This window comes from Ambystoma mexicanum, chromosome 1q (assembly GCF_040938575.1).
Source record: "Ambystoma mexicanum isolate Mex_15411 chromosome 1q, UKY_AmexF1_1, whole genome shotgun sequence".
NCBI lineage: Eukaryota > Metazoa > Chordata > Amphibia > Caudata > Ambystomatidae > Ambystoma > Ambystoma mexicanum.
The window spans coordinates 395045031-395069789 of NC_090922.1; the positions used below are offsets into that span (position 1 = coordinate 395045031).

The 24759-nt window shown below is 45.5% G+C and overlaps 1 protein-coding gene across 1 annotated transcript in view; it reads left to right on the top strand.

Annotated features, from left to right (window-relative positions):
• Positions 1 to 24759, top strand: part of FTO (FTO alpha-ketoglutarate dependent dioxygenase) — a 2588464-nt gene that overhangs the window by 692585 nt on the left and 1871120 nt on the right. The gene's annotated exons all lie outside the window — the stretch shown is intronic.

The window sequence follows — 24759 nt, forward strand, 5'->3', positions numbered from 1 at the left end:
TCTAGTCTTTCTCTATCTTGGTGTACGATCTTGCGCAATTGGGATCTCACGAGATATTGCTGTACTGTTTGATGGTCGCAGTTATCAGATTTGTACAAAGACCCATAAAATTCTTCGAAAGAACCCACAATTGATATTGGGCCTCATTACCATTGTGGCGGTAAGGCAACAATGGCGCCGGAAGTGCGACCGGCACCGTTGTTACCATACCGCCACATTACGAGTTCTGCTCGTGGGTGTCGCTCTGCACGCCTGGTCAGACCAGGCGTGCAGAGCGGCACCCGCAAGCAGAACTGGATGGTAGCAGCGGTACCGTTATGAACATTACCGTTGCTACCATCCTCCTCATTCCCATCGAGCCCTACAGGAGCTTAAATGGGAATGGGGACGTACCGGCTCCGGGTCCCGCGCAAGGGGAATTACCGGTCCCGCCGAGGTCGGAATGGCCCGGTAATTCCCCTTTGTGGGACCCGGAGCCAGACCCGAGTTTGGGGGTAGCCATGCCGGTAAAAATGGCATGGCTACCTCCAACCTCATAATGAGGCCCGTTGTATCTGTAGCAATCGACCCATCCGGCTTTTTCATAGCTATTATGGTGCTGTTTGGCCCGTTATTCTTAATTGTCTAGCTAGGAGTCTGTTAGCCCCATTTGCGTTTATATAGTAGCACTGTCATGTGCTCAGAAGAGCCCTCTCTGCCCTGCACGATCTAAGAAGTTCCAATTGGCCTATGATTTCTTTCATTTTTTTATACGTGTCTTTACACTTATTGCTGCCCAAGGACCGCATGGTCTCTTTTAGTTGGGACTCTAGATCTAATTCCATCACTGTCCATTGTTTCTGTTTTTGGGCCTGAGCAGTTACGATCTCCCATCCCATTACCGCTTTGAACGCATCCCAGATCCCTTCTTGTGTCGTTCTTTGGTTGTCGTTATCTGCAAAGTACCCTTCTATCCTATTCCTCAGTGTTCCCTCAGTGCTAAATCTACAAGAATCTCCTGAGGATGTGACCAGGCTCAAACCCTCTACGTGGATCCCACCTTTTTATTTTAAATACCAGCGGCGCATGGTCAGATAATGAGATCACTCCTAGAGTGACCTCCTCCACTTATTCCAGTAGACCTGCTGATACCCAAACATAGTCAATCTTGGATAGGATCTGATAGACGTGCGATAAACAAGTGAACCCACTTTCTTCCCCTTTCTTCATACGCCAGAGATCCTTAAGGTCTACATTGTCAAGCACCTTCTTTAAATGTTTCGTAGGAGGGTTTCCTCCCTGTCCACTCCCTGTGTTCCTATCCTTACTAGGGTCCCACGCCAGATTTAAGTCGCCCAATAGTATAACGTCCCCAACTGTGAACTTTTCCAGCCTCTGCAGCACTACCCGTAGAAAGCCTTCCTGTCTTGTAATTGGTGTGTATAGTGTTCCTAAGGTCACCTTCTTAAGCCCTATTTGCAGCTGTAGGAATAGAAACCTCCCCAGTTTATTCTGTAGTGTATGTGTCTCTTTTGCTTGAAGTGAGCTCCTGGGGGCTATCATAACCCCTGCCGATTTACTCTGTGTGTTGCCTGGTATAGTTGCCTGAAGTGATGAAAGCGGGGTGTTGCTTTATCAGTTTTCTTAATGTAGGTCTCCTGGTGCATTATTATATCTGCTTGGTATTGGTTTATCAGGCCTTCCACTTTTTTGCATTTGGCAGGAGAGTTTAAGCCCCTTACATTATGTGACATACTTGTGAGTGACATTGTAACTTGTACTGGTCTTTCCCTTCAATTTTATCCTTGCCAAGACTTTAACGCATTTCAGCCATCTTCTGCACATACGGGTCTTCCCGACTCCCTTCTCCCCCTCCCATCTTCCACTTTCAGGCACTTCTCCCTCCGCCCACGCTCCCACCCAAAACTTCTTCCATCTCTAACTCTAATAACTTTAACTTCCCCCTCCCCCATCCCCGGTCAGGACCTGTGCTGCTGGAAACTACCCCTGATACTATCCTGGGGTATTGGACCTTGTCAAACCCCGGGGATTTCCCTTGCAGAGATGAACTACACCCACTGTTGGATTCCATAACACCTCCCCTACTTCTTTCTCTCCTTCTGGGCCGTTACTCCCAGCGAACCCGCTAAACTTGGCAGTTTCTTTTTAGTCTGATTCGCTTTCCCCTCCTCTTTGAACCTTGGTGAGGTGGTTTTAATGTACCACCACAGTTAATTGTCCCTTAATGTCAATTTCCATCCTTGGGTTGTGCTCCTCCCGTCTTATTTGGGGGACCTCTCAGTTGAGCGTCTCTGTTGCCCCTCCTTCGTCTACTTCGGGTCAATTCCCAAGGTCTCCTGCCCTCACTGGGAGACGAAGGTCTAGTTGCTTGCTTCTGACTCCCTTCGTCCATCTCCACGTTCATTACTGACGGGCTTTCCTCGTATGTCGTGACTCACTGTTGCCTTCCCTTCCATGAAAAAAGAAGACCAAATGGGAAAGTCCATTTATAGGGGATGGTCCTGGCTGTTAGCACTTTGGTCACTGGGTTCATTGACCTTATCTTCTGTAGAGTAGATAACACCAAGTCTTGATATAACTGAATTTGGACCCCATTGATAGTCACTCCTGAATGGTCCCTAGCTGCTCCAAGTATGGCTTCTTTCATGGTATATGATGATGGGGCCACTAGGACATCTCTTGGCCTTGATCCAGTGTCTTGCCTCTTGCATCCTACTCTATGGACACAATCTATTTCCACTTCTTCCTGTAGCCTCTCCATTAAGAGGTTTCCAAAGCAGTGTTGTATAGTTTCTTTCAGATCCATGTCTGGAGTTACTTCACTAAGGCCTTTCACACGAATGTTTAACCTACGAGAGCGGTTCTCCAAATCTTCTGCCACAATTAGAGATTATGGGTGGCCCTCACCACTTGTTCTAAGAGGTCACTATTCTGTCTCGCCTCTTCAGCCACTTCAGAAAGGCCCCTTTCAGTTATGTCTACTCTGGAGCCCAAGTCAGTGACTTCCTTCCTTACTTCCTGTAAAGAGCTCTGCAGTTCGTCTTTCATTCTGTAAAGCAGGTCTTAGAAGGAGCTTACCAGTCTGTCCTCCATACCCTTAAGGCACTCCTGTAGGTCCTCTTTGTTCAAAGCCATGGTAGGTGGTTCCCCTTCCTTAAAGCCGCTCTTCGATAGGTTCCCAGAGCTCGCTGCCAAAGCTGCTTCTGGTAGCTGACGCCAGCATCATTCCAATTGTCTGCCTTGTGGGTCCGATGACCCTTTGGTTTTGGCTGCGACGTTCTTTTGCCTGGCTCCCCACTTGCTGCTAGTTTGGAATTGACAAGTACTGACAGGGTAAGACCCGCTCTCCCTTCAGGGTGACCTTCCCACACTGGGCAGGGTCTGCAGCGTGTCTAAGCAGCTAGGCAAGGGGGCGGGGGGACCACTCGGTTTGCTTCCGTACTTTTCCAGATTACCTGCGCTTTTTACCCAGGGATTCCTTTAGTTCTTGCCAGCCTACGAGGTAGTAGTTCCTTGTTTGTGGAGGTTGTAACCCCTCTCGAGGTGTGTTTCCATGGCTGGTAGCGTGCTTGAAGTCGCTGAGAGCAGTGATACGTTAAGATGTGTAGTTGTGGTCCCTGTGCCTTGTTAGCCTAGTTTCCCCTTACTTTCAGCCAACCTTGTAATTCAACTTCAGAGCTCCAGCCTTTGTTCGTTTGTGTCCCTGCCTTAAGGGAGCCCCTGGTATGTCTTAAGTTGTTAGTTACTTGCTGCTCCTTAACCGTTGCCCAAGCAAACTCCCTGGCTGCTCCTTTTTGGGACTGTGGGCCAATGGATCGCCCTTGTTCCCACTTTGGGATCGAGGTGGAGGGGGGCTAAGAGCAGATTTGCCGCAGGTGAGTGGGGCCCTGTTATGGCTCAGGTCTTAATTGTTTGCTGCTGCTTCCCTATTGCCCAAGCGGACTCCCTGGCTCCTTTTCTGGGGGCCTGTGGAACGTTAGAATTCCCCTTTTCCCCCAGCCTTGGGATCGGGGTGCCGAGAGCAGATCCGGCGCGGGGTGTGGGTTCTACTGCAGTCATCGGCCGATTTCCAGCCCTCGCTCGACTCTATCCCACTCACTGCACACCCCACAGGGGGGGGGCGCCGCTCTCTGCTCTGCCCCTCTCCGTATTGAACTCTGGTGTCGCGAGCCAGCTCATCCCGCTTCCCCCGCCACCGAGTGCTAGTTCTGGAGGTGCGTCTCCCTCCTCTGCTTCCACACCGAGCTCTGGCTCGGAAGAGCGTGTCCTTCTCCGGCTCCCGCTGATCTCTGCAATCGATAGGGGTTGGGGATCCTCCACAGCTGGCGGTCTTCTCCCTTAAGTCGTCAGGCTCTTCATAGCTACTGTGCAGGATTAGCCAGCGCTACTTTCACCAGGCTAGCTAGCGGATCAATTATAGTGAATTTCGCACAGGATCGCTTCCTTAGTTAGACAGCCCTCGGGCTTGCTACAGTAGGCCGAGGCGAAGGACAGGAAAGCACGTCCTCACATGTCGGTGGCCATCTTGGAATCCTATTAGAATTTTATGGTTAAACTGACTTTATTTTATTTATGCTAATTTTTGTAGAGCGCCGCACACCCATAGGCCTCAGAGCACTAATAAATAGACAAACAAAACAGATCTACAAGACTAAAGAAAACAAAGGGTACCCTTAATCTATCCCTTTGTTAGAGAGATATGTCTACAGATCCTTTTTGAATCTCAAGGAGCAGGGCTGATTACAGAGAAGGGCTTGTAAATCATTCCATGCTTTAGGTGCCCAAACATCAAAGCTTGAGGCTCCTGTTAAGTTAAGTTTAAAACAGGGCTTAACAGGAAGAATACTACTGTTTGAACGCAGTGTTCTCGTACGAGTTTTAATGTGTAGTCGATCTTTCAAATATTGAGGTGCAGTGCCCACAATACATTTTTGTGTCAGTGAACGTACTTTGTGTTGAATCTGTTGTTGCACTGGCAACCAATGTAACAAGTGCCATTTTGTGGTTACATGTTCTCTTTTGTTCAGTCCATGAACAATGAACTGCCCTGACATCCACATTTTGTATAGTCAGCAATTTCTTTAAATTACCTTTAGAGGTGCCGACAAGTAGACTTTTGCAACATTCTATCCTTGAACTGATTAGACCAGTATCTAAAAGTGGTCTGTTCTCCAAGTTAAGATATGGTCTTATTTGTCGCAAAAATCTGTTGATGTATGTTCATGAAGAACTAACAAATCCCACGCGTTCAGAAAATGTTAACTGAGAGTCAAAATAGACTCCCCGAGTTTTTTTTATGAGGGGCACCCTGGATTATACAAACAGCAATGGAAAATTGGGCATAACGGGGTCAAGTTTTGTGAGCTCAGATCTAGTCCCAACTATAAGGAGCTCTGTTTTGCCGTCATTAAGTGCCAATCAATTACATGCCATCCAGGCTTGTACAGCAGAATAAATCTTGTTGATTGCTTGTGAATCGTAGTCATAGTCACCTGTTCATTTAAGTCAAATTTGTGAATCATTGACGCAATTGGTGTATGATACACCGCTATTATCTAGCAAATCAGAAAGAGGCCTCCTATAAATATTAAATAAGGAAGGGTAAAGGCACATGGCTTGTGGGAATGCCATAGTCCAGGGTCACTGGGCAGGAACAGGAGTCCACAATGGCCACTCTCACTGATTTAGGGCCTAGGAAGGACTTGAACCAGGCTGCAGAGCTGTCTCTGGGGTTAAATGATAGCCAGAATGACATTTGCATTTGTATTTGACATGAACTGAAAGGCCAAGTTAGGCTTCTGCTGTGAGATACATTGCATCCTATGACAAGGCACAATAAAAATATGACAGGCCTAAAACCTTAACAAAGGAAAAGGACCTGGTGAATAGAAGGATGTGTCTTGATGAGATAACACAATGAACAGTGTATCACAGAACAGATGGATCTTCCTGAAAACGACTCACGAAATGTGTGTCTTTCTGCAAATGAGGACCAGATTTTGATGGAAAGTATAATCGGAATGCAGATTGGAAAGTCATATTACAGTGTTGATTGAGAGCCAAAGGCAGCATTTTTCAGTGAAACCGCCACCCTTCAAAAAGCAGTACACTATGACAACTCGGAGCACAAAGTGGGCCTCGCTTGAGAAATACAAAGCTATGTTAGAATCTTGCATTTCAGGTGACTAAGACCCACTTTTCAGCACAAAAATTGATAGCAGATGAATACAAATATATTTGCAAATGACTAAAATAAATAGCCCTGCACTTACAGCTGTCATATTTAAAAACCAATGCTGTGTGCAAAGAAATAAGAAATCCACTGATGCAAAAGCAAAGTTAACCACGATGAGTAAAATACACAGTATTTCAAAGAATAAAGGTTGATGTTTGAAAATGCAACATGTAAACTTAATTTCAGCCCAGGACAATGTGTGGGTACCTGGACAGAATTTGCAAATTACTTCCCCCACTGCAGGCCTGTTGGCCTCCTTATCTCCTTATCTGAAAAGGCGATCCTTTTGAGGCTCATGCATACCAGTTATTTGCAACAGCAATAAAGTGACTATTAGCCCAGGTCAGAGATCCCAATGGATTAAATGGCAGACTGTGTAAACACTAGGACCAGAGAGCAAAGCCCAGCCTGCATCACGTGGCTTCTAGGAAATAGAAACCAGTAGGGCTGAGCTGGACTGTTTTTGGAGAAATTAAACTAAAGATTATATATATTAAGTGTTTACAGATGTATGTTGAACACGTCATTTTCCTCCATAACTCTCGAACCAAACGACGCACAGAGTACATTCATATGTTATTCGAAAGCTACTGACGAGCCGGTTGTTGTAATGTAAATATTACCCACCTTGGATTTTTGGGATGTGTGTGATTATTGAAAATGTGATTCTAGCTCCCCCAAAAATATTCTGAATCTGAAGTTGGTGAGTGGGTGACATATTAAATTAGTTATTTGGGCATTAAATTGCATAATCATAACTATGATACTTTTGGTGTAAACTGTGAACAATTGCCATATGCCAGGGCAATAAGTTACCGAAACGACAGTAAGCTTCACTGATCCGTCATGAGAGGAATATGGCATTTATTGATAAATTACAAACTTTTGTCATGTAGGTACTTTTTGGCTACAATTGAACATAGAACAAAAATGTGAATTTCAAAGGAGATTTGCAATATTTCAGTTCTAGACTCCTGAACGAGTGCGGCTGGACTTGGGGAGTGGAAAGAAATGTAAATGCCCAATCTTGGTTGAGAGATCATAAGTTAGCACCAGCTAATCACATTCCATGGGAGGGGCTTGGCGAGTAAAAATGTCTTGCACTATGGAAGAGGGGGACAGCTGCCAAAAATCACCAAAGGAGATCTGCTGAAATTTCATCTGGGTGGAAATATTGAAGGAGGGCTGGAGATTTCTGTTGCTGGGGAGACTAGAAAATAGAGGATGTGATGTTTCACTGGAGCCATAGAGAGAGAATTGCGGTGGAAGCCCATTGACTGAAGTACTGGCCAGAATCCTGTTTTCCCTAAGAGTGAAGCCTTGCTCAGTCTCAATGAGTGTCAAGCCCAAAGATTGCCAAAGTAAGCAGATTGTCCAACAAAATGTCAGCGTGTGGATCTATTTAATTAACCCATTCCTTTTTCATTAGTGGATTCTGTGAGAACCCTGAAGGTACTCTCATAACCACTCCCCAGGGATCTTCTATTCAGGTGGCCAAAGCAGGGCCATCTCTTTTGGATCCCGGCCCTGGGGACGGGCAAGCATTCGAGAATCACCTGGGTCGAGGGTCCTGGGGGATTTGGGAGAGAGTGACTGGGGGCGAGCCATGGTATCCCCCTTTCCTGTAACACTGACCTATCCCACCCTTCCTCAGCCTTTATGGGTTATATACAATCCCAACCAATACTTCCCCATTCACCCTTACCTGGTACTTAGATGAAGAAAAGAGGACTAGGAGTAATGCACACTTCATATGTGAAACACCACTCTAGTACTTGGACGAAGAGGAGGGGTATGCATACATCCACTACTGAAGGTCCATGCATGTCCCAGTAATTGGATTTGTTATGGTCAGGCAATACCAGCCAAAAACACACACCTGAGGCCCCTTATCAAGGCTCAGGTGTATAAAAGGTGGAGCCCAAATCAATGTGGAGAGAGAGATGCCTTAGGGGAATGAGACCACGAGGTCGGGAGACTGACAAAGATCCCAGAGGTCCTGCGAGACCCCGGAGTGAGCGAGTTGTCTGGTGCGTGAAGGACCGGGAACATGTGAAATTGAAGGACAATTGGAGCTGCCGAACAATTGAAAACCAGAACGGCTATTAGCCGCAGCCGTTCCAATTGTCAGCGTGTGCAAACAATTTCCCATGAGGAGCAGAGTCAAGGCGGTCTGCATCCCGGCTGGCAAGAAGGAGCAGTAGGGACCGCCGCGAAGGAGACACGAAGAGCCGGTGAGGTTCAGAGACTCGGAAGCACCGGGGCACTCACAGGGAACCGCAGGCAAGTAACGGTTTACGAAACTCATTAAATATGAGCAATATTGAATACCCAACCGAATGAAAAGTACTGTTTGAATGAAAATATGAAAATTAGCACTGTGAACAGAACTAAAGCAAATAGGTTGATAAACCAATGTGGAGAAGACTTGTACGTTTATGAGAAAAGCAAAAGATTGATGTACAAGAGTGTTGCAGCAATTAAAGAGAATATAAGTGGAAAGTCAGAAGCCTGAAGCAGAAGAGGCTGTGAAGGAGTTAAAGAACATCAAGGGGGAACGTATGGTTGCGCAACCTCTGATGGGTGGACCGTGTGGTTTGACAACTTTACCTAGACCTAGGAGTTCCCTACTGTGAAGATCAGATATTGCAAATCGAGTCAAGGAGAAGCACAGGGCTCCTGGTTGTGACCTGTCATAGGTGGACCGTGTGATCGGACAACTGCGCGTAGACCAGGGAGCCCTAAATGGTGACAAGCAAGAGACTTTGTGAAGGAACCACAGAGAAGTGGGAATTCAATGCTAAAGAAAACAAGAAGACGGGTGGACCTATTATTTTTTTACAAGTAACATTGAGCAAATACAAGTCATGTGAGTACTAAAGTGCAATCTTGGAGAAGGGAATCCTGATAACTTAAAGAACTGAGAAATGCGGTCTTGTGGAAGAGAACCCTAAGACCCCCCCCTTTTGTGTGAACTGTGCTAGATTGAACTTGGGGAAGGGCACCTCAACACTTGGCAGAACATTGGTAATACAAGCAGCTATTTGAACTGTATTGAACCTGTGAAAGAACGTACTGTGAAAACAGCTGAGACTTTACTTTCTAACACTATTTTGTTGGCTAAGAACCCCACACCATGTTTATTTCTAGATGTGAGGGCAAAAATAGGTTTTGACACAGACAGACTTTTGATTTGGACTTACAGACACAGAGATCCCTTAGTTTTCATTAGGAAGGAAATTCCAACCAGAGTTATAGGGCAAGTTAGGCGTTACGCCTTCCTGATCCTTAATAAAGATTTTGATATTGAATTTTACAACTGTTGTCTGTCATCTCTTGATACCGTGACTGTCTCACAGTCCCTTCCATTAGTGGTGAGGGGTACAATTGTGTAGACCCTTAGCAGATTTGACTGTATATTAATTTAATCAACTCCCAAATATATTCACGCAGGGGGGAGCTTGGAAGAATTTGAAACGTTCACCCTCTCTCCTAGCGAGAAGATACAAGATCGTAATGGAAAGTAATAGGGGTGCTTTGATTGTCCTGTTCACCCCTGACTTTCCTAATGAAAAGGGGTGTCCTTTTCTAAAACAAAATGCCCTGCTGATACCCTTACCAAAATGTGTTTAAACAAAAGATATACTTGCCACCAAAATGAAATTGATAATTGTCACCATCCCCAAACCTTGCATTTCAACCCAAAATATACTTGTCCCAAAAACATGCTTTTAAATAAAAGGTATCCATATCTTAAAATGAAATTCCCTATTGTCACCACTCATTCAACATTGTATTTAACAAAGGGTGCCCTTGGCTTCACAAACGAAAATTCATAACTGTCCAACTTCCCCAATGAGGGCCTTTAAATGAGGGGGGAAAGTGTCTGAAAAATGAAGCTTCTAAACTGTCCCCACCTCCTAGACCTGGTATTTGAACAGAAGGGTGCTGCATGGCATTGATGCTTCTGGTTTTGGGTCTGGGGGGACAAGTGCTTTGCAAAGGTGAGACCTTGTGTATCCAACACTGAACGTGTGAAGTGTGTCTTGTTTTAAAATCTAACTTGTGTTTAATTCTAAGCTAATTTTGGTGAACAGATATTTGCCACAGGCATTTTTACAAATCTCTAATTTCAACTGCTAGCATGTTAAGTGCACAGGGAACTCCCTATATCAAGCCATGAACTATTTTCATAAAATGAAAACTGTGTCTATGTTTTGACATTGAGAAAAATAATCTCAGCCACGTCAAGATTATGTTCTCGTTTTGTGCCATATTATTGAAATTCAACATACAAGGGGATTCATGGGAAAAGAGTTTTGAGAGTTTAATTAGCCTGTGTTCCATGTTTGAGAGACAAAAGGAAATGCAGAAAAAGTGCATTTAAAAGTAAAATCGTACAGAAAGATGTGTTTTGTAATTGAAGCTGTTTTCTGCCACAAAGGTGGCATGCATGATTCAATCAACCTGTTATTTATTTAGCTAACAAGTGAAATAAATATATATTCTTTCTATACCCCGGCCTGGTTCTTTGCTCAATGTGGGCACAGGGGGGAGATTTGTGTGGCTCTATATGAGTCTTCAATAAGGCCACTGCTATAAAAACTTGAGCAAAGTGTTGTAGGGCTCCTTGATTGGAGAGCGAGGGGGAAGGAACTCCCTATGTTAAGGGTGGTGTCTCAATATAACACTTCATGTCCGAGCACCCGACCACGTCGACCAACCTCTCCACTAAGTAAGAGTGGTAGAGTTCAAGGTTTGTGGTTCTCTATCTTGAGTTGTTGTTACCTTCTGGGTTCTATTTTATGATTGTGGGGTGATCAATGCCTTGTGTGTGATCTGGAAGTAGGTTGGGGGGACCTACATGTGTTCCGATCTTCAAGATATTCCTTATTTAAGTGTTGTGCACAGGTGTATTGCACATGTCAATTAGGTGGTCCTGAATTGGTCAATCTCCATTTCATCTTGTTAACGGGGGTGGTGCTCTAACCAGTTTTTTTGTGCAGATGTGTGATGGCTTTTATGTTGTTAAAATCTGAGTGGCCCATCCCTTGAGAATTGCAGGACTATGCTGGTTATCTGCGTAGTTCTGGGGAGTCTTACAGCTGCAACCTTGGGATTGATGGATAGAGGTTGAAAATTCTGCCCGGTCTGGGCTGCTACTTTGTTGCAATCTGGTAAATAGCCAGGTTTCAAGAGATTTTCTGAAGACTGGGTGATTTCCATCTATGCTGATCCGTTTGGACATTGAGTTCCACAGGTTGATTGATGGGAAAAAGGAGGAGAATCCTGAAGGTACTTCATTTATCAACTTCTGAAGGATGAAGGGCCCAGTTGACACTGTCGAAATTCAAATGTGTGACTAGTTTTCACAGAAGTGGACGCTTAATAAGTATGAAATCATGCAGCAGGTTATCCTTGGTTTGAAAGAATCTGCCAACACTACCCCTTCACTGCAGCCCTGTGCTGGCTCCTGGTAAACAGTGAAGGGTCAGCATTCACATTTCAGGCTTGACTAACTCACAGGGAATACTGAAGTTCACCTTGGAAGGAAAAATGACTCCAGCATCATTCAAGCATGAACATTTTAGAGGCTAAGTCTTGGGCGGGAAGGGTAAGGTGTAGGTTAAGGTGTAGCTGGCAAATCTCTTCTTTGCTCCACTGAACCTCATTTCTTCTGTTGTGGATGGGGAGGAGTAATGGCAATAATCCTGTCTCTGCAGCAATTAATATTCTCTTTTATTTTCCAGGCCCTTATACCCCAGACTACTCTTAAAGGTTGTGTGTCAGTGGGGGCAAGAGGCAGTCGACTAGAGTGACTACATAACTAAATGTCCCTGAGACACCTTTTTTCCAGTCCCATTTTAGTCCTTGTAATATCCTAACAGTCTGGAGAATTGACTATGGGAGTGCAGGACTAACCCCCTGCTGCTTCTTTACAGTATATATAATATTATGCAGAAAGAAATGTCTTGTGTTGTGCTGTAAGGGCTTAGATGTTCAAGTCCTAGCTTTCAGCACCCTTCATTCGGTATTCTAGACCAGCAATTGTAGTTTTAGTTTCAGACTACAAAGTCAGGTTTATAAGTGCGAGAATGCAATGAGATGAGAACTGATTTAGCATCTCACACCTGACGAGCACTAATTTGGGAGGCCTTACATTTTCCCACTCGTTCATACATGATAATCACCTGCTCTTAGTCATTGCTTGAAGGTATATAGCTTGTGCAAACAAGCAAGATTTAATGAGAAGACGCCACACCTGCTTTAACCACCTAATAGTATGCACACAGTTAGAGGACACAGACTTTTAGCTAAAACGGACATAACTTGTGGCTCGTCTTGAAACAATATATAGTTCGTTAGAGATGGTGTTGGGCAGAATAGTCACCACTCCCAGATCAGCTTCAATTAATATGTAGTCAAATACAGTCAGTTTAACAGAAGAAATATCACCCGTAGGTGCAGAGTACAGGTGAGAAAGAGGCTAGCTGCCCCCTTAGTTCTAAAGCAAGGGGGGCAATAACCTTACTTTGCCCCCGTATAAATGTTTACAGTTTTCAGTTTCTGGCTGTACATCCTAAATGAGAGTGTGTACAGTGTCAGTGTGGCTGGAGATGAAACACTATTGGCTTTAAAGTCATGTATTGAACTGCACTGTAGGTAATGCAGTGATTTTGAGCACAATCGAGGATCCATATCTATTGTTGAATTCATTGAAGGTAGAGAGACACGTCCTGAAGTAGAACGCTACCAAGTTAGCTCAGCAGCTTTAGTGACTGTTGCTAACATTTTATATGCTTAAAGCTGGCTGTAAAGTTTATGGCTTTTTGCAAATTCCTTATTTAAAATCTGTGCTGTGAAATGCACTGTTAGGCCGGGGGAGGGAAGTTGGTTTGGCTGATCACTTGCTCATATTCAGAGCAGGGGTGAGGGGAAATTCTACCCGATAGTTAAATTTCACCCTCTAGGGAATCCTATGTTTACATTTAGTCTTTTTAATTTTTTGATTAAACATTCAGTTTTACAATTTAAAGCTTTTGTCATCCACATCCATTAAATGTAAAGAAAAACAAAATCCATACTAAAATACCATAACAAGGGAGGGTGGGGTAAGCAGGAGAAGTGAACAATCTAGATAAGCTGAGCCCAAGGGAGAAAAGGAAAAAAATAATCCCCACATCATAGGTGCGGAGCATCAGAGGGAACCCAAACAAAGTTCGGTACCACATCCACCCTCTTGGACAACTTGAAAGGTTTGTCATTTGACTAATGACCAGTTCTACTCCACAGTTTGGTGCTTGAATTTTCCCATGAGGGACCCTCTCAAGGAAAGCCACTAGACTTCTTGTTAGTGCTGAACTGGAACCTCCATACAGTCGATCCCAGCAAGCCTCAGCATCTGCGCCTTCCACCTTCTTCATCTTCTCGTATAGAAGCAAAGTTCTTTCTGTTCTTAACTCTGGGCAGAAAAGAACTGCAATGTTTCCTTTCGGAGGTTGCATACACGACATTTTTTGTCCTTTGGCTTATTTCCATAGAGAGACAATGTGGATCTTGTGTGGAGTACATTAAGACCGAATCTCAGGAAGAAGTCTCAGTGTTTGGGATTCAGAGATTTTTTGAGATATTCCTGCGTGATGTTAGGCAGGCTATTCAAAAATCTCGATAGGGTATGGGTCCTTGCTGCCAATCTTCTGGTTTCTGTATCTGACCAGTCGGCCGCCCATAGTGCCCTTTTAAACAAAAGGGGGCTCCGAAAATGTTCGCACCGAGAAGCCTAATTGTGCCAAGATTTCTGAGCATTTACTGCTCCATTGGTTCAGTGCCCAATCATTCATGCCTTCATGTTTTCTCCTAATGATATGATATTGAGGAGGGCAAGCCAGCGAATTTAATTTGCCAAACATTGTAAGGGTTTTCCAGACAATCCTTACGTATGAAGAAATAAGGCCCAACTCGTGCCTTATTATTTCATTGGAACCGCATTTGGCAGTCTTAGGATACGCTTGCAATACTTGCTCTCCAACTTCTCCCACGTTTCCCAAGGTAATCCCAAACCGGCCTCTCCAGCGTATGACAATGCCAGGACCACTTTCTGGTTGTAGAAATGGATAACCGCTAACAGAGAATTTACCATATTTTCTTCCAATTACCACACCGTGAGCTGTCAGTTGTTTGGTCTTCAATATCAGATTGGAGATCCATGCAGTTTCACACCCACTGAGACATGATCATTTGTTTACATTCTATTAGACGGTAAAGCCCGTATAATCCCACCCCAGCCCTCGTTTCCCTTCATTTTTCCAGTTTCAGATAACCCACTTGCTGTTGGTCTAAGATGTTGTGGTTGTTAAGATTTCAAGGGTTCTGGTGTGTTGAAAGGTGCTACAGTTGTTTCTGTGAGCTAAAGAAAAGAGAGACCGATTACACAATTACATTTGTTTTTGCTGCTGGGTGAGTAAAATAAGATTATTTATACATAACACTTGCCTTTAATCGAATCTTAACCCCACTCAAGATACTTAGGAGATGGGTTATTAACATGCCCTAATAACCCAAATGAGCGTGCCAAAGTAATATGTATCCGAGTGAATGTACTGTAACAGCGCCTCGATGCCTAAGGGCCTTGAGTGCGCTTTATAAGCCAAATAAATAAATAAATACATAAAGTGTAAAGGACAGTAGCCGCTTCCCTGCAGGTGTGCTCAGATGAATGGGGTCATTCTAATGTGTTCCAATAGCAAGTGGCAGTGTTGAGCTGCGTTCGCTGGGCAAGGTACGTCTCTGGGCTACACTTGAACTGTGCAGCGAGGCCATGCAATAGTTATCAAGCTGCAAGAAAAGGAGCTCGTGTTAACGAGCACATTCCAGGGGAGAGCGGGATTTATGGGAAGACCCAGGGGTAAACCGTGATTGAAATTGCCCCCTCTGATTGTTGTTCTGTATTTTATTGGCACCACATTGCGCGCAGTGCTTGATGCCAGGGTGACAGGGAGGCGGTGTAATAGGAACATTTAACCCACAAAGGTAACCTTTTGTTATAATATCAGAGCTGTATTGCATTAAAAATGCTTTAGAAGCAATGCTGTTTGCAGTTTTTGCTGATTTTGTTTCCCCGCGAAATTAGGTTAGGATTTATATGAACAGAGCAGAAAATATGAAAGTCCCTGGAAGTCTTTAGTATTGATTTTTGGCATCGTATTTGCTGGAGCCGTTGTTTTCTCATTCGCGCACTCTTTGATGGAAGCGCCCGCAGCAGTCCACGGAGCCTGACCCCGAGCCGCAGCAGCACAGACGCCCAGGCGGGGCTTTTAATTCATGTGCGCCACGTCCCAAATTGAAGCACGCGTGAAACAGCTTGACGGACATTTTTGTGTCATTATTGCCTAATAATAATATGAAACAAAAAAAATAAAAGATCTGTATGTTGCAGTTGATGAATGGCTGACGGGTCTCCGGGTTCAATAGGTGATGTCCACCAGAAATGTGTATGCTGCGTAATGAAAGTTGTACATCTGTTGTGCGTATAGTTAGTTATATAAATAAATGATTGCCGCTACTATCGCATCTTAAACATTGTATTGCATTCTTGCTGCTGCCCCCCATGGTCGAATTAGCATGCCCTGCCGTACAGGAAACATGTCAAGGTATGTGCAGATGTCCGTGTGTTTGTAACCAGCACTTGTTTAGACAAGGGTGTGTTGGGCGCTTTCGTAGTAACTAGAATTTCACTCACCAAAAGGCTACCTGTGCCTTAAACTGCATAACTATTGGGGTCCCAGGTAAAGCAGATGGGAAAGAATTGCGGTAAATGGCAATACCGCCGTTGTTATCCATCTCATAGACGTAAAGTGGATGGGGTCCAATGAAATACGCCTTTCAAATGAGTTGACAGATTCCATTGGAATCCATTATAAAATGCTGCCTGCAAAGCGTATTTGCAGGTTTTATTTTATTTCAGTGTAAAAGAGAAGAGTACAGCGATTTCACCTTGCTTTTCTCATTAATTTTACACTCTGCTTTCATGGTGTTGAAAATTGCATGCCCAGGACCAGCAACATGTTGAGTGTTAGCATTGGTGGTCCTCTGAATGCAATTATTACCAGTTTTTTTCTCTACAAAATTGACACAATAATGTGACTACCCCAACTTTCCGCTTCAGCATACAAATGTGGTTGCATCACCTCTCTATCCGTGCCAAGAAAAGGGCCCACATTTAGGCACGGGTATCTGGTGCATCCAACAACACGACTGCACTTTTCAAAATCTGCAGAGAACTAGCCAACCCATCCACTGTCTCCTCCCCCCCCTCTGAAAAGCACTTGCCACACACTTTGCCACCAAAACCCAGGACATCCTGCACACCCTTATTACTCAACCTGCCCAACCCATCCGTCACTCCCTTGCCTCCCTTGGCGCCTGCTCCTTCCTCCCTCCTCCGTCTCCTCCTTCACCCCTGTCACAACTGAAGAAGTTACCAGATTTGTCTGCTCCATGAAGGTCTCTTCCAAATAGGCTTCCCCTTCCTCATCCAGAACCTTCAAGGACAACATCGTCTCTCTTGCTCCTGCATTTGCTGGTTTCTGCAACCACTCTTTTGCCACCAGTTCTTTCCCCTCCTCCCCCAAAAACTCCCTTGTGCGTCCCCCTCCCCTCAGCAGACCCTAACTGTCCAGCCAACTACCGCCCTATCTCCACCACCCCCTTCCTGGGTAAACTGCTGGAGAAGCTGGCCTTTCCTCAACTCAATGCGCACACTGAACTTGGTGGCCTCCATGACCATCAATCTTGATTCCGAGCATCCAGAGGCACAGAAACTGCTCTTCTGAAGACCTGTGAAGAACTGCTTGGATCTCTGGACTCCAACTCCCCAGCTGTCCTCATCTTACTCTATCTTTCCTCTGCCTTTGACACGGTCAACCATTCCATCCTCACACAAAGGCTCCACGATACCATTGGTATCTCTGAACAGTCACTGGACTGACTGACCTCCTTCCTAACTGACCGCTCTTCCCAAGTCATCTTGGGCACCTTCTCCTCTCCTACTTCTTTCTCCACCTGTGATGTCCCCCAGGGTTCCAACCTCTCCCCTTGTCTTTTTAACATTTACCAGCAGGCACTCCTCCTTCTCCTGCAACTTCCAGTGTTATGCAGATGACACACAACTCTTTTTCAAACTTCCTGCTGACCCTCTTGCACCTTCCATCATACCTGACTGCCTATCTGCCATCCAGTCTTAGTGCACTTCCAACGATCTCTGCCTCAATGCCAGCAAAACCGAGATCCTTCCGATTGGACCCCTGCTCCCTCTTCCTTCCCTTCACTCTGGCCTTCCTCCATGGGCTCTCCCCTGCTCCTTGATCTGAAGCCAGAAACCTTGGAAATCTTCAACTCGTCTCTCTCCTTCCTCCCTCACACTCAGGACATTGCCAAGAAGTCCCACTTTCAACTCTTCCGTCTCAAAGGAATTCTCCCTTTTCTCAGTTTCCCCCAGAAGCTCAATGTTACCCGAGCCTTGGGTCTCTCTAGGCTTGACTATTGCAATAGCCACCTCCTGAATGTACTTTCTTCCACTCTGCGACCCCTCCAGCTAATCCAGAATAGGGCAGCAAGATTTATCCCTGGCCCTAAGCCCAGGGAACGCATCTCTCCTGCCCTAATAAGTCTTCACTGGTTCCCGGATGCTGCACGGATTGAATTAAAATCCCTTTGCGTCATCCACAAGGCTGTCTGGGTCCGGGGACCACACTACCTGCAACTCTCCCTCACTAAATAATCTCCCTCTACACCTCTACGTTCCTCTGGCACCAACTCTTTGTGTGTAAAGTGTTTCTCTAAACAGAGGGCAGGAGGTTGATTGCTTTCCTCAGCTGACTTTCTTAAATTCCGGAAGCTCCTCAAGACTTTCATCTTTGCCTCCTCCTTCCCTTCTTCCCTCCCTTGCTAATCTCACAGTTGCTGTGATTGGTGTCCTGGGCCCTTATGCATCCTCAAGGCCTTGACCTCTCACACCAAATCGCCCCAGCTTCTGTCTACCTTCAGTACTTACCTCGGCACCCTCCGGCCTATGCCCTGGATGCTCACACTTTTCCATCCAATGCTGCTACAGGCTGTGCAGCACTTACCATACCATGCACTTTATCTGTCGCTCTCCCACAAGCATGGATACCCCAGCACCTACCCACAATCCACTCTTCTTTGCTGCACTTGCACATTCTGAATACACACAAGGCATAGTAGATTTGTCCTTTCCCCTTCAATGTATTTAATGCTTTCAATCCCATGTTCCTGACCTGTAGCCCTGTGGGCGCTTTCAAACAGATTTGACTAACTGTATAATCGCCTAACGTGCACAATAAATAAAATAAATAAACAGCAACACAGATCTTCTTGTAGGTGGGATTGATTTGTATGGAATCTCCCTGAAATTACCACCTGGTAAAGCAGGCAAGTTCCATAGGAATCCATTGTATATGATGCATGCAGAGAGTACCTTGCAGGAGGCAGTTACATTTTTTAACTTACGTGGTGCAATAGTGAGGAAGGAATGAAGGAGATTCTGCCTATGTTAGACCAGGTGGATAGCCCAGGTCCTACGCGTTTGTCTTAGAAGCAAGACAGCGCAGAGCCACACAGGTTCAAATCCTGGCCCTGTGCTTAGAGACGGGACTTCCGTATTAAGCATGCTATAAAAGATGAATTGATTATGTTTTACTCCTCACTTTTCCACCACGTAGTGGAAATGAGGAACACAGAGTTGGTTCCCTCAATGCAGTCAACACGAGAACGATCATGCCCCCTTATTTGTCTTATCAAAGGAGTTCAATTATATATATATAAGCCACACACAGTTTCAGGTGAATTGTCTCTAGTCCCTCAAGTTTGTATCATGCGTTTGGCTATTCATATTTCTTCATGAGAATCTGTGTTTTTATAGCATCATTGAGAATGAAGGGGGGGGGGAGGAAATAAGGGGAGACGAAGCAAGAACTAAATGAAGGTAAGAGGGCCACAGGATTTTAAAGTAAGCTAAGATTTATTGAATAATTATAAAAATAAAGTGCATTGTGCAGTATGTACACAATTGGAGATTTGCTTTGCCCCTTCTGTGAGGCTCCCAGGAGAAAAATTATAAGTTACTCAAATGCAAGTTGTTTTTGTTGCTCAGCTCCCTGTGAAGAACTGTGTGTTGCTAAACAGCCCCATAGGCAGCATTCAAGGGTCACATGGCTGCATCATGCATGCTTGTCATTAGACTGATTCTACTTCAGGCCTACTGGCCTTTCTAATATAACTTCCTACTTGCCATGGAATCATTTTTGTAGCGTTACTAATCAAAGTGACACTTGTGGAAGGACACTAAGACGAAATAAATTATGCATCACGCAGACTTATCATGTGTGGATGAAAATTGGGAAATTAACATTTTATGTACTCCTGTTGCATGTTACTGCAGTATTATATTGAAGAGGCACTGTAACCTGCCATATTTAAATGCTGCCTCTTGCTAATGCGAAGCAAAGATTATAGGTTGAACTGCACATCTCTTTGCAATGAAGGCCTCTCACTTAGCTCATTGGGATGCACGCCTTCAGATATCTCCCTTCTGATGTAGTTCCCTTTTGGTATATCCGAGCATGTTTTAAGCTCTCGCTTTCGTAGGTAAAGCAGCACTAGTGGGCAGAAGTCGTCACATCGGCAATGCTCTCGCCTGCTTCAAAGTGTGTGTGACTATATAAGGAGTACATTCACCTTGACTAACTAAATTACGACAGGTTGACCTCTCTGATGAAACTGGCTTACATGAAAGAGCACAGCTGGTGTCGAAGGCTGATCTATTGAGGCTCTTTTCTCCGCTAGCCGGATGAATTTAGTATGCAACCTTGACCTGTTGGGATCACCCCTTCTATTGAAAAGCAGGTGTTCCGTTGGGTACAAGTTAACAGGGCACTGAGGGAGGGAGTACTTCTGAATTCGGGTCCGTGTTGCTGTTCGGTCTGTTCTGTCACTTCCTTTTACTAGTAAAGTCTTCACCAATCCACCAGGATCATGCATGGTCATTTTCACCGACAAGATTGGTGCCGTAAGACGTCTGATTCCTGCTGCTCTGTAGCCAGGACCAAGGGTTGTCGGGCGCACTTCCCATTGATCCCATTGGGCCCAGAAGAGACGATTTAGTCAGAGGGGAAAGCTGGCTGGAGCGTCTGGAGCGTCTGGAGACTCGAGGAGGGCGGACAGAGCAGGTGCGGAAGAAAGAACCAACTGGAAAGGCGTGGGTTGGTAAACACAGGTAATTGTGTCAGTGTATTGTTATCTTTTGTAGGGGGATGTGTCAAATGGATTGGGGTCAATATTTGTCTTTGAAATCGGAAAACGAAACTGAAACCTGAAGTCTGGGACCTGTTGTGATTGAGAAAAGTACCTAGCCTATAGGACTGTTTAAATAAGGAAATAATAAAAGCGTTTTTGTCCACCGCAGTGCAAAAGCATCGCATCCATGCTCCCTACTGATATGAAAGGAAATTGGACCTCTGTGCCGGTCAGGGTACTGTAGTGTATCGATTAGGAAGAATTTGTTTTGTATGAGTGTGAAGAAAATATGTTGGATGAAGGCTTATGATGGTCTTGTCTTAACCCATACCTTGTTACGTGAATCCCTAAATGTGCAACTATGGTTGTGACCCGCCTTATTTTTTACACTCTTCTCTATCCTCAGGGCCGGGTAGTATAGCTCAGAGGCAACTCACTCATCTTGGAAGCAAGTAGACGCAGAGCAACACAGATTTGAATCCCAGGTCCGCGCTTAGAAACCTCTTCAGTATTAACCACGTTATTAAAAAACTATTATAATTATAATAATTATAAAAATTCTAGTATGGAGTTGTAATAGGCCTTGTTTCTGTCGATTGCGCCTTGTCTTTGGGGCTTATCACGAGTTGGGCGGTAGCCCTTAAATTTGTCGGAAGCCGTATTAGCGCCGCCAATATAGCTCCGCCGGATCACGACTGTAAATCCTGTCGGCGCTATTACAGCCGGCTGTAATAGCGCCAGCAACCAAGCACGCTATTAGAGACCTATCACAAGTACAGCATTGGCGCTCCTAGTGCCGGAAAACCAGCGCTAATATTGCTGAAAATACCCGCGGCCAAATGCTGGAGGTAAAAGAACACATGAGACAGCAATAAGAGACCAGGTGGAAACAATGCACACAAGAGGCCTACAAAAGACCCACCCATGCACCCTTCCCAACACCATATTTCCATTCGGAGCCGGGAGCCTTGATGTGACATGTACGTGCTGGCCCTGGAGCAACAGAGGCCTGACAACCAGCCCAGGGCACTGGGAGCACAGGGGGGGGGGGGTTGGGGAGGAGGAGGAGGAGGAGCAGGAGGAGGAGGAGGAGGAGGAAGAGGAGACCAGCACCAGCAAGGTAGCCAGCCACCCCAGGGTCAGGCCAACTCCCTGGGCCCTGATTGATGGGCAGTTGTCTGAGTACAGGCTGGACAGGGCAACCATCACCCAGTTGCTGGACACAATCCAAGGTGACATAGCCAGCCGGATAGCCATCAGCACCGCTCTGCACCCACTTGTGAAGCTTGTGTCCGTCCTACATTACCTCAGGACTAACATCTTCCAACACACAGTTGCCATGATGCATGGTATGGCCCAGTCCACCTTCAGTGCCGTGCTGGGACAGGTACTGGATGCACTGCTGCTCCATGTCACTGAGCACATAGCATTGCCAGCCACTCAGGCACAGGTCAACCAGGTCAAGGCACAGTTCCATGCCTTTGCCCAAGTCCCGAATGTGATTGCAGCCCTAAACTGCACACATGTTGCACCTGTGGCACCCCGGGACCATGAGGCAGCTTACAGTAACCAGAAGAGTTTCCATTCACTCAACGTGCAGATGACCTGTAGTCCCGACCTGACTTTCAGCCACTGCTGAGCCCGTTACCTAGGATCTACCCACGACTCGATGGTGCTGCGCAACAGTACTCTGCCAGCCTACATTGAGAGGCACAGAGGCCAACGCATATGGATGTTGGGGGAGTAGAAATCCTGCATGAAATGCATGCCAAAGTTCACCAGATGAAGGGGGGGGCAGACACACAGGAATCCTTGCATGCCACCAGGAGGCACAGCCAGCACTAGCACACCACCATTTCCATGCATGTGTGTCTCACAGGGAACCCTGCACACGTCCACCACAACAGAACACACAGAAGGTGAATGCCACACACTTGTGAATGCACAATCACAGATGGAAACACAACAACCACAATGCATCTTGTCTGTGTTGCAGTGCTGCTACTCACCCTGACACCCAAGAGCAATCTCACGCTGGGCACCACACAGGAATGCCAAGTGAGTCCAAATGAAAACACATCCATTAAACCACTGCAGATAAGCAGGGCAAGGCACAACCATGAACATCCTTCAGTTAGTTATCCCTGAATGCCCATTCACATGCCTGGCCAAATGTTGATAGATGTGCCATGTAGCAAACGCGACACCAGCCATAGAGACAGCCACAATCCATCACTTAACAATATAGTACGTGAACAGGCAGATATGACGGGAGCCTCATCCTGAAGTAAGGGATGCACCACTGTGGCAATGAGACACAGGGGGTGGTGCATGCAGTAAGTTCCCCATAAAGCAAATGGCGCACATTGCAGAGCACACACGGTGCACATAAAGACACCATAATCAAAGGAGAAATGGAAACATGACCGTACTTGTTCAGCATGAGTGTCACACTCGTATCCATAAACATAGTCCTTTATAACACTGCTGGATGTACATTGACACCAAGTGCATGCAAATTTATCCTGCCCAGAACACCTTACTCATTTACACAGGCTGCATTTATAGGTCAGCCCGTACATGTCCCTAATAAAGATGATGGATGTATATCAATATTGCAATGAGAAAGCGTGTACCTGTTGCACACATAGATGACCATAGTGCTTAGTGAATTGATATGTATCCCTTGCACATCCACTGAACCAACCTAGTCCTAATGTCCACATTTTGTCACCTGCAGGTGATTCCAGACACCCGCAGCACACATGGCTCATGACCCCTGTGCGTAAACCACTAACTCCAGTAGATCTGGCATATAACATTGCCCATAGGCGTACACGCATCTGTGTGGAAATGGCATTTGGTCGAGGCAGGGTTAGGGGCGCACACGCTGCAGCCTTCTTCGTGGAGAGTGGGGGGAAATCATATTGGTCTTCGGTACCCTTCATACTTTCAGCAAAGCCTTGGAAGCTCCCCTCCCCCTGCGGGTGGGTGCCGCCATCTTGCTTGGAACTGAGGCCGCCCCTCAGTGCGACACAATGAGGATTTTGGCCAGTCTGCCGGCCCTGTTTTTGCCAAAGAGCAGCTCTATGTGTGTCCCCAGGGTTGTGCAGGAGAAGTAGCGAATCATATTATCCCATGAAAGTGGCTTTAATGGCTCTGGATCCCACAGAGGCTCATATGGAGTCGACATCTCCATCGGCGCTCCAAGCAACGCCCCCCACCACTCTTCTGTCACTCTGATGTTTTACTCCACCTTCCAACCTTTGATGATAATCCTCTTTCTCCTCTTTCATGCTCACTTCCTGCACTCTCTTCCACAACTCCCTCCTTATACCTGTGAGGAGTCATACATGGGAGACAGACACATGGTGGTTCCATGTAATAATGTTGGCACAAAATTCTCGCCATGCAAAAATATAGCTGAAAAATGGCCGTTTTTTAGTGGCGACATTATTGCATGGAACATGCGGGGGACACCCCCGCAACCCCCAAACTTATTTTTTTTTCCTTTTTTTTTTACATTTTTTTTTGCCCCTGTCCCCATATATATGGTCACCCAAATAATATCGCCACGACATTTTCCCGGCAATATTATTTACGGCGACCATATATATGGGGATATTACCTGATACCCACATGATGGAGTTTTCTCACAAGTCGCGATTGAATAAATAATAAAGGGTGAGACAAACGCACCCTAACCTAGCAAGGAGTTCTCTACCTATCAAACTAAGGCTAAAGGAGAATGACCTAATGTCTGAAAAAGTCTGTCCCTCACACTTATACATTCAACAAAAATCATACTGGAGGGCTTTTTAACTTTCCAATAGAAGAATTCAAACATAAAAGAAAACCGGAATCCTTGTGACCATGGTTGGATCCCCTTCCTCTGGATCAATTCAGGATGTTTCAAAAACGAAAGTTCAATTGCAGGAAAGTTCTTTTCACTAGCCAAGTTCCACTCCAAGTAGAACACACATTTTGTTTCTTCCAATATGTCCATCATTTGGTGAGGTGACTATCTCAGTTCCAACAAAGATTTCTAACTCTTAAGATAGTTGACAGTGGGCCTCATTAGGAGTTTGCCGGTCCAGAAACAAGTGTGCCGGTAAGCTCTGAGTCTGCCAGCCGTGGCCGATGTGCCTGATGTTTCTGAACCTGCCGGGCGCAGTGGCCACGATAGACAGACTAGTCACGGAAGCAGCAGC